The following is an 11,106-nucleotide window of genomic DNA, read 5'->3' on the forward strand; positions in this document are numbered from 1 at the left end:
TACACGGCGCTGAGGCAGCGTGTGTGTGCGAAGGCCGGATAAGGCTTGTGTGTAAGTAAGGCCATGCGATGGACGCAAGACTATGCGATGGCATGAGGAGGCGCTGAAGTACGAGTTGGCTGAGTAGTGCATGCGTCCGAGTGAGCCTTGCATTGATGAATGTTTAAAGGATGAGCCATGCATTGGTGATTAATGGGAGTCCTCAGATTAATCACTGACCTAAGTGGGCCAGCTGCCGAGGTTAGGGAAGTTAAACCCACTTATTGGGCAAACTGGCACCTAAAGTTTAAGTTAAGGCATGCAACTTCTACTATAAAAGAGGAGTTTCACTTCAGGCTCCCGGTTTAGCCATTCTATTTGTGCAAAAGAAGAGTTTCGCAGTTCAATTGAAGGTTGATGAATGTTGTTGTTGCTCTTGGACTGTTGAATGAAAACTCCTAAGGAATTGAGTTGATATTTGAAGATTTCCTCAAGAAAGTCAAGTTCTCGGGTGACTGGTAGCAAGGTAGGAAGATTGAAGGTTTTCGGTCTGAACAAGAAGAAGTTGAAGCTCAAACTTTAAGATAAACAAGTTAAGACATAGAAGGAAATTTTCCAAAATAAGATATGGAAAAAGTTATTCGAGCTCAAAGTTGAATCTGGAAATTTTGGTTGAATAAGCAAGCAACTACTTCAGGTGAGTAAGCAGGCAACTTGACTAGCCAGGTGGAAGTGCTGGTGGACGCATGCACGAAGGCAAGATTGGGTGCCAGACATTACGCCAGGTGTGCACGCAAGGTGTGGGGTGTGTAATAGGGCACGTGTGGATGCGTTAAGGCAACCTATGTTGGCAATCAATGGATGACAATCAATTAAATCAAAATCAATCAAGCGTCCTAATAATTAATTAAGTTCGGAAAGACCATACCCTAATTAAATTGTATGCTCTTAATTCTACTGGGTTCTCAGCGATCATATAGAATTAAAAATCATATGCATTAAGAATGAGGATTCAATCGCGTCAATTAAATATCAGGAAAAGCCATATTCAATTAACCAAATTATTCTTCGAATCTAGATTAAACATGCATTACCAAGATTAAAGGCTAGCCTAGAAATATAAGTAGTCACATCTAGTCTTTTGCTATCGGGGTAAATTCAAGCGTAAACAAACACAAGAAAACGTGCGAGCTCGAAATTAATTAGCAAAGACATGCAATTATGATAGGGTAGTCACTCCAACACACAAATGAAAATCTAATTACACCAAGATTCAAATAAAACATAGGATTGAAGAACATCACAATTTAATCACAGAATTCTCAAGAAATTAGGCATAGGGCTCTTGCTCAAAGAAACTAGATAGAAATTACCTCTTAATTCATAGAAAAATCCAAGATAAACATCCAATCCATTGATTACAACTAAAAATAAAAGAAAAAATAACCTAAGATACTAAAATCTGAAGGAAAAATAAGAAGAATGAAGATTAACCTCAGCCTCCATAAGTCCAACCCCAAAAAGTTAGCATATTTATACCTAAAGGTGAAGAGATATATTTATAGAATAAATCATAGTGTTGCAATGCTAGGGACAACGTTGGCCAAAGAAGACGCGCACGGATGGCATGGGTAGCATTAGGAGTGTTACATCATTGTACGCTGCTCTGCACACATACACACTGTCTTCTAACGTTAGTCAAGCATTGGACCTAGGCAAGGGATTAGTGTTGCTATGTTGAAGTAGGGGCATTTTTGTCTTTTTGCTCTTTTGAAGCCCGAATGCTCAAACCGAATCTAATTTGCTTCAAATTAACCTTGTTCAGCTCCAAATACTTGGTTCTACCTCTTGATTGCTTGGTACCTACAAAATAGGGCAATAAACTCATAAAATCCAATAACAAGCCTTAAATAAGCTAGGAATAATAACTCTTTTTGAGAGCTATCAGCAATGCATAAGTGTTGTAGGTGTGTCAGTGTAAGGGAAGGGATGCTTGTGACCGCATAAGCCTAGAAACACAACTTAAGGTATTTTTCTAAGTGTTGAACGCAGAAGTTGGGTATGCGTTAAGAAAGGAGTTTTGATGCTCTAAGTTAAATGTTAAGCTTGATTAAGTAATTTAGTCTCAGAGGTTAATAGCATTAACCAAAAGTGTTTATTATTTCCATAGAGTTAACGCCAATAGGGGAAGCTTATCAACCCTAGGAAAGACACCCAAGACAGTGAGTGACAAACCAAGTGTTTACAAATGTTTAGTAAACGCATGTTTGATTTAGAAGACTAGTTTCATACATTCTTTCATTTCTAAGTATGACTAAAATAGTTATCCAAGCAAACTAGCTTTCAAAGAAGTTTCAACGCATGCTTAGTTTAAAAATGTTTATGAAGCATGACTTAAGTACTTCTATTCTTAATGTTCATAAAGCATGTGTTGACAGTTTCCATGTTATACGATGAATATGAATCTTGGATATGATTAAGTTACTTATGCTCTCAATGTATGCTTATTTCAAAGAATGAGTTTTATGTTGATAATGATGAACCCGATACTGAAGGACTTTGAGAAGGTATCTGGACCTTAGTACCTAAGGTATGATGTTACTTAGTTATTACCACATGTACATAGGTAAAATTGATGTTGGTTGTGTTGAGATTACTCCATACAACTAAGGTTTGACGTTGAGGAATTGAGCAAAAGGGTTCTCTCTCAACTAAGGATTATGTTAATTAATGTTTTCCCGTAATTCATATTTAAAAGTTTTAAGTATGAGTTTGCTTGGTAGTTTTCAATACATATGTTTTATATGGTCACTCACTGCGCTAGTAGCTCATTCTTTCAAATATTTTCTTTTCCCAAGGTAGTAGTCATCTCTCCAGAGGTTAGCTATCCTATTGCTCTGCCACTCAAGAACTCAAGTTAAAACTCAAAGATATGAGTGAAGTTTAGTTGTTTATCTTAGATACGTCTTTACTTATGTTATGTTCATGTTTAGGGACTTGTAAAGAGTTTTGGGACCCACTAGATTTTGGTATATGTAATTATGGTATGTCTACAATGAATGTGCTGGACCTTGGTCACTCAGGTTATTTTATTAAGTTATTTCCAGAGTTGGTTTATGGTGTTATCTTGTATCCAGGGTTGTCAAAGCAGGTTAAGAAAGTCTAGATGGGTAGTAGATGCCATAAAATGTTTTGGTAACTACTGCTATCACATTCTCTCCTTGATTAAGAGGGTAATCTGGGAGGGGTGTGACAGTTTCTTAGGTTAATCTTCAACAATTATCTTTCCCTTCAGTAGCATGTTGAAGCCTACCTTTGAGATCCGAAAATGGGAGGGTCACACTTATAAGATGAATTAAGTTAGTTAATAAATCCTTGACCGAAACAAAGGTAGTTAACAACTATAGGAATAAGAGTTATTCTGGTATTAGTGACTGGATGAGATTGTCTCAATTTAGGGGAGGAGTAACTGATCACCCTTTGGTGGCTTTTACTCTAAACCTCTGAAGTATCGTTGCAAAAATGAAAATCAATAGTTTAATTAAGGTTCTATGATTACATATATTTTTACTAAATTGATTGGATTATTAAGTAATGGGTTATGAAAAATATAACTAATACGGTCAATTGATTGTTGTATATTTCATTATGTATTCCACGATCATATTTTTGCTTAAAAATGAGAAATTAATGGTGAAAACTATATGGCGTGGAAATCTAACTTGAATACAATTCTGGTTATTGATGATATGCGGTTTGTCTTGACAGAGGAATGTCCTCTAGTCCCTGCTCAAAATACATCTCAAGCATTGAAGGATGCTTATGACCGTTGGACAAAGGCCAATGATAAGGGTCGAGTCTACATCTTGGCAAGTTTGTCTGACATTCTTTCCAAGAAGCATAAGGCCATAATGTCTGCACGTCAGATCATGGAGTTCTTCTAAGAGATGTTTGGACAATTTTCCATTCAGATCTGATACGAGGCCCTTAAGTACAATTACAATGTGCGCATGAAAGAAAGCCAATCAAGGAGAGAACATGTTTTCGACCTGATGGTCTAGTTCAATGTCACTGAAATGAACGGTGTGGTCATCGACGAGCAGAGTCAGTGTCCTTTATTTTAGAATCTCTTCCGAAGAGTTTTCTTTAATTACACAATAATGTAGTTATGAACAAAATATAGTACAATCTGACTAATTTTCTAAACGAGTTACAAACTTTTGATTTCTTTATGAAAGGTAAGGAACTAGTAGAAGGAGAGGCAAATGTTTCCCATTCCAAAAAGTTCCATAAGGGTTCATCCTTTGGAACTAAGTCGGTTTCTTCGATCTCTGGTTCTAAAAAGATCCAAAAAAAGGAGGGAAGGGGAAGGCTCCTGTTGTTGGGAAAGGCAAGGGCAAAACTAAGAATGAAAAGGGAAAATGCTTCCACTATAATATGGATGGTCACTGGAAATGCAATTGTCCCATGTACTTTGCTGAGAAGAAGAAAGAGAAAGAAGGTAAATATGATTAACTTGTTTTGGAAACTTGTTTAGTGGAAAATGACCATGATGCCTAGATACTTGATTCAGGAGCCACTAATCATGTTTGTTCTTCTTTACAGGGAATTAGTTACTTCCAACAGTACGATAAGGGTGAAATGATGCTCAAGGTTGGAACGGGAGACGCCATTTCAGCTCATGCAGTGGGAGCTGCTAAGTTGTTTTTTGGAAATTGATTTTGTTATTAGAAAACTTATATATTATTCCCAAAATGAGGAGGAACCCTGTTTCTATTTTTTGTTTAATTGAACAATCATACTCTGTTTCTTTTAATTCAAATTGAAGCATTCATTTTGAAAAATGGTGTGACTATTTGTTCAACTAAACTAGAAGACAACTTATATGTGTTAAGACCAACTGAATCAAAAGCAATTTTAAATCATGCGATGTTTAAAACTGCTAATACTCAAACAAAAAGGTGAAGAATTTCTCCAAGTAACAATGATACGTATCTTTGGTATTTGAGATTAGGCCACATAAATCTCAATATGATCGAAAGATTAGTAAAGAATGGACTTCTAAGCAAGTCAAAAGATGATTCATTACCTCCATGTAAATCTTGTCTTGAAGGAAAAATGATTAAAAGATCTTTTAGTGGAAAAGGTTATAGAACCAAAGAGCCCTTAGAGCTCATACATTCGGATCTTTGTGGACCAATGAATGTAAAGGCTAGAGGAGGGTACAAATATTTCATTTTTTTTATAGATGATTATTCGAGGTATGGTTACTTATACCTAATGGAACATAAGTCTGAAGACTTTGAAAAGTTTAAAGAGTATAAGGCTGAAGTTAAAAACTTATTAGGTAAAATAATTAAAAAATTTTGATCTAATCGGGATGGAGAGTACATGGATTTGGAATTCCAAGACTATATGATAGAACATGGAATTCAATCCCAACTCTCAACACCTAGTACACCTCAGCAGAACAATGTATCGGAAAGGAGAAATAGTGTTGGGATTGGTGTTCTAATTCTCCCAGAGTTTCGTAGTTTGTAAACATTGTACACATTGTTATGAATAAAATGAGAGTTATTTTATTTTGCATTTACTCATATCGAATAAACAAAGATTCATGGTTATTGTATGTAAACTTAAGCATGTATATGAGATATACAAATAGATCATGCCTTAAGTAATAACCTAAAAGGTCTGTAGTATAAGGATAAATGAGGGATATCTTATCCTGGTGACACTACGGATACTGCCCGCTTTGTAGAGGTTTGCAAGTGTTGCGAACTACTGTAGATGGTCTGATCCTGACCATTCATATGGAGACATGCGAGGGAGGTGTCCTATACAAAGAGTTTGTATAAGACCGGACCACGAGATGATTTGTCTCTTTATATAACGTCGTTGATACTTGAGACTTACATCTCACCTAAACGACCATAAGTGACATGACCTTAATCCTGAGTATTTTGGGAACTCCTACCTTTGAGGACGGAACTTTGATTAGTATGGGTGAGAGTGGCCAGATTGCCAACTTAACATGCCTACCTTTTTGGGGATTTGTCTGATTGGGGAGTTGGGAACTCAGTTATATAAAATGGAATTCACCCCTTCCTCGAAGCAGGGGTAAGTAGATAGATTGCTCCCTTAAGGGTTGATTCCGGGTCTTGAACATAGTGGCCACATCCTCTCATTGGAAGAGAGGACCCAGTCATAGTAGGACTATGACTTATTTTCATTAGAGGAATCAGTAGTACTTAAGGAGTTAGATGTAACTATAGAGGAAAACGGTTAATTGGCCCAGCTGTACTTACGAGCGATCTGTGAAGGGTTATCGCACTGTTGATTGGTTAATATAGACACAAAATATATCTGTAATGAGGAGAGTGCAGCTGTCGGTCTTTAGTGGAGTTTCCACCCGTTAACGGATGATGGATCCTGTGACTAAAGAGTTTAGTCAGTTATTCACATACCGTTGGAGCTTCAAGCTACATGTCCATAAGGTCCCCTTGGCAGCTCAATGAATTCAAGTTGAGAATCAATTCTTGGGGTTGATTTGAAAGGTTCAAATTGACAAAAGGAAATTCAATTATATATATCATATAATTGGTGTGATGTATGAGATATATCATGTGGAGGATTAGTGTAATATTTGTTAGAGGTAATAACATGTAGCAAAAGTATCAAGGATCCATAAACATTCAAATTCACTAATTTTGACAGAAACTAAAGTATGCTCATCTAAAGAAGAGGGTATTAGATCATACCTTTGTGGAACTCTTCAAGATCTTGATCAAACAGCAGCAGTCTTCACCAAAGATCACCGTGAACCACCTCAATATCTTCCCCACTATCTTCTTGGAGCTTTAAACCGAGTTGTGGGACTCAAGAACAACTTGAAACAACAAAATTACAGAGAAAAGCTCACGACAACAAACTACCAAAGAACTCTTTCTTCCAGTTGAAATTTTCTCTCAAAATTTCTTTGTAATGCATGCCTTCAAATCATTCCATTCTTTTTTATTTATTGTAGATGAACATGAAAAGAAGGAATGTGCATGGCTTGCAGCTCATGCTTAGAGTTAAATGAAGTAGGGGAAGTAGGCTTTGTGTGAGCATGAAGAAGATAATAATGGAAAATCTCACATTTCCATTTTGTGCATGTAATCCAATTTTCCAATTTTATCTTTAAAACCAAAATCTTGATTTTAAAATCATTTTGATATCAAAACTGAAAAATTAATTTCATAAATTAATTTAATATCAAATATTAAATTAATTTTTGCACAAAACTATCTTCATATATTTAAATCATATTTAAATATATATTCTCCTATTTCGTTTAATTTTAATTTGAATATTTCAAATTAATCTCTCAAGCTACTCTAGATTTTAACCATTTATGAACTAGTAGGGGGGCCTTGTGGACCTACAGATCATAGGTTCCAACGATTCGAGATTAATCGGCTAAACTCATTAGTTCGATCTAACCTCCATTCCTTAACTAATGGGACACTCTATTATAGCTCATAGTTGCACTCCCCTCACTGTAGATATGTTATGTCCACTTTATAACCATAATCAGTAAGTCGATCCTTCACAGGTTGTTCGTAATTACAGCTAGGTCAAAAATACCGTTTTACCCCTGTGACTACATCTTGTTCCTTAAGTTCCTACTGATCCTCTAATGAACAATTCTGATTCATAATCTCTATGAATCAAATCCTTTCTCTATCATGAGAAGGCGGGGCCCTAATTGTTCAAAACCTGGAATTAGTACTTAAGAGAACAACCTATCTGCTAACCCTAAATCGGGTAGGAGTGAATTCCATCTTGCAAGGCTATGTCCCCAGCTATTCATCCGATCTTATCCCCAAAATGGGAAGCTTATTGAGCACTACTGTTGGTACTCTCACCGTTTACAGATCAAAGGATAATCCCGAACAAACAAGAGTTCATAGTTAGCTCAGGATTAAGATAGAGTTAACCTAGGTTATTTGATAAATGAAATAGTCATTTTAACAGTAAACGGTCATTATAAAGAAAAGTGACTATTTTCGTGGTCCAGTTTATATGCAAACTCATTGCATAGGATGCCCCCACTCACATGTCTCAACATGAACGATTTGTGGATCACATTGTTTGTAGAACTTTATAACTTTTTGTAACAACTACAGAGTGGGCCGCATCCCATAGTGTTACCAGGATGAGATATCCAATTTCATCCATATACTTAAACTATTTAGGCTATATACTGTCAACTTGATCCTGTTTATGTCACTACACAAAGTTACTGTATTCAGACTATAGCCATGGATATGTTTATTGGATTTTCATAATAAGATGCAAAATCAACAAGTCAATATTATTGATAAATAGAATGTTTAACACGAACTACGAGTTCTAGGACATTCCCAACAATACTCCTCCACTTGATTTGAAATATTCTACTACCTATCGCTTAGTGAACTATCATACATTAATCCTCCACTTGATGTATCTCAAGTGAGAGATGTGTAATGGGTATATGTTGCCTTAGTTTATTGTATTTATTTACAATAATCCCGCCTTTTGGATTCTGATATCATATACAATCCACTAACTAGAGTTTTTGTTTAAGTGGGAGTTTGTTGGGTTTTATGCCCTAAAACTCGTAAATAGTAAACGTTATAATTTATTGTCATCAATAAAGAGTTATAGATGTTAATTCAATAAATGTTATTGTTTGTGCTGTTTGTTTTCTAAAAATCAAAATTTGATTTTATAAAATCTATTTTGATTTTAAAAATAAAAATTTAATTAATTTCATAAACTAATCATTAAATAAAACTTAATTAATTTAATATCAAATATCTGTCTTAATAACCCTAAATCCAATAAACTAACATCCAAAGCTGCCTTATGAGTCTTGAACTGTATGTGGAGACATATAGGGATCAATGTTCAAGATACAACCTGAAGGGTCTATAGTATAGGAATAAGGCTGGGTACCTTATCCTGGTAACACTATAGATATGAATTACTTTGTATTTGATACAAACACAATGATCCAACGTGTTCATGTAGTTGACATGCGAGTGGAGGTATCCTATGCAATGAGTTTGCATAAGACAGAACCGCAAAATAGTATCCACTATATGTAACATTGTTAACTAGTTAGGTTCCTATTTCAATAGGATAATGATCTAGGCAACTTAGTCTTAATCCTTATATTCTGAAACTTTGTTCACGAGGAATTGTTCTTTGATTTGTATGGATGAGGATGGTCAGTTTGCCGACCCAATATTTCTACCATTTTGGGGACAAGACCGTGTGAGGACCTGAGAACATAATAAAACAAGATGAAATTCACTCCTTCCTGCCTTAAGGGTAAGTAGATGAGTGCTCCCTTAAGTGATGTCTCCGGGATTTGAACAAAGGGTCTTACCCTCTCATTGGCCCGAGAGGGGTTTCTGTTTATTGGTTGGACCATAAACAAATTATTCATTAGAGAAGCACTAGTACTTAAGAAATCAGAGATAACCCAAGGGTAAAACGGTAATTTGACCCAGTTGGAGTTAGAAGACTCGTGAAGAACTAACTTATTGTTATTGGTCTATATCTGTGGAGAAAAAAATATATTTGTAGTGAGAAGAGTGCAACTGTGGGTCTTTAGTAGAGTATACTCACAGTTAACGAATATTGATTAACTTGGTTAATGAGTTTAGCCAATTAATATCATATCGTTGGAACTTCTGATCTACAAGTCTATCAGGTTCCCTTGTTAGCTCACTACAAGATATTTAAGGGGATGATTTGAATTATTCAAATTAATTTGAGAAAACTATATATTGATGTGCTTAATATATAATTGCTTATGGATATGATCTATAATTCAAACTAAATTGGAAAGTAATATTTGAATAAGATTCAATTAATTAATTCAAGCGAATTAGATTCCCAAAGAATTAATTAATAGAGGGGTATTGCACATATACATACAATGTTTATGATAATTAAATTAGATTTAATAGTGTTTTAATTAATGTGCAAATTAAATTAAATAAGTGTTATTTAATCGTGCTAATTAATTAAATAAATGCTAATTAATTAATTAATTATGGATAAGGGAAATAGGAAAAAGATTAGGAAAAAGGCTTGACCCCTTGCCTATATAAAGACATCTCTATGGCCCCTTTAGGAGACACCGACACAGAGACTGACAATACACAACACACAAGTGTTATTGTGCAAATTTTTTCCTAAGCCACAAAGAGAATCCTCTCTACTCCAAAACCCCTTTCTTCTTTCCCTCTCCCTCTCCCTCCCCCTCTTCCAATAGTTGGATACCACCCATCCCTCTATTGGAATTCTAGAGAATAATGAAGTTACTCTCATGGTAGTGTTCGAGATTGTTCAAAAAATCGTTCGTGATCAAGATCGTTGGAGGAGCCGTTTGTTGGAACTTAAAGAGGATTGTTTGTGAAGCTTGGGAATCTACAAAGGTAAGAATGGTTCTAATCTTTTCTTAAAGCATGTTAATTTACATGTTTATATTTTGTTTTAGTATAATGAATTTGTTTATGTAAAAATTGAATTATGGAATGCGAGGCATTCACAACACTTCCGCTGTAGGATTTGATCCTTTCATGTTGTGCATTGTATGAGCTCAATCCAGGGCTTATCCTTCTATTGCCCATCTTTAAAGGGAGTTATGGGGAAGACCCACATAAACACTTGATATATTTTCATGTTGTTTGTGATGGGATGAGACTCCCCAGGTCGTGATAAAAAAGCTATTCAACTTGAGAGCTTTTCTATTTTCACTGAAGGGTTGGAGCGAAAGACTGGCAATACTACCAGGCCTTAAGATTGATAAGAACTTGGAACAAGCTGAAGAAGAGTTTTTTTGGAGTTCTTTCATGTCTCCAGAGCCAATAGCGTCAAGAAGGAAAAATTCTTTCCCATCTATAGAGCCAATAGCACCAGGAAAGAAATTTATGGAATTACACAAGGTGCTGGAGAGACATTGTTTGAGTATTGGGAGCATTATAAATAGTTGTGTGCAAGTTTCCCACACCACCAAATTTCAGATCACCTCTTGATTCAGTGCGTCTATTCAAGATTAATCTCTAATGATTGGAATACAATTGA

Source organism: Benincasa hispida, chromosome 1 (assembly GCF_027475165.1).
Source record: "Benincasa hispida cultivar pf3 chromosome 1, pf3_genome.v1.1, whole genome shotgun sequence".
NCBI classification, from domain to species: Eukaryota; Viridiplantae; Streptophyta; class Magnoliopsida; order Cucurbitales; family Cucurbitaceae; genus Benincasa; species Benincasa hispida.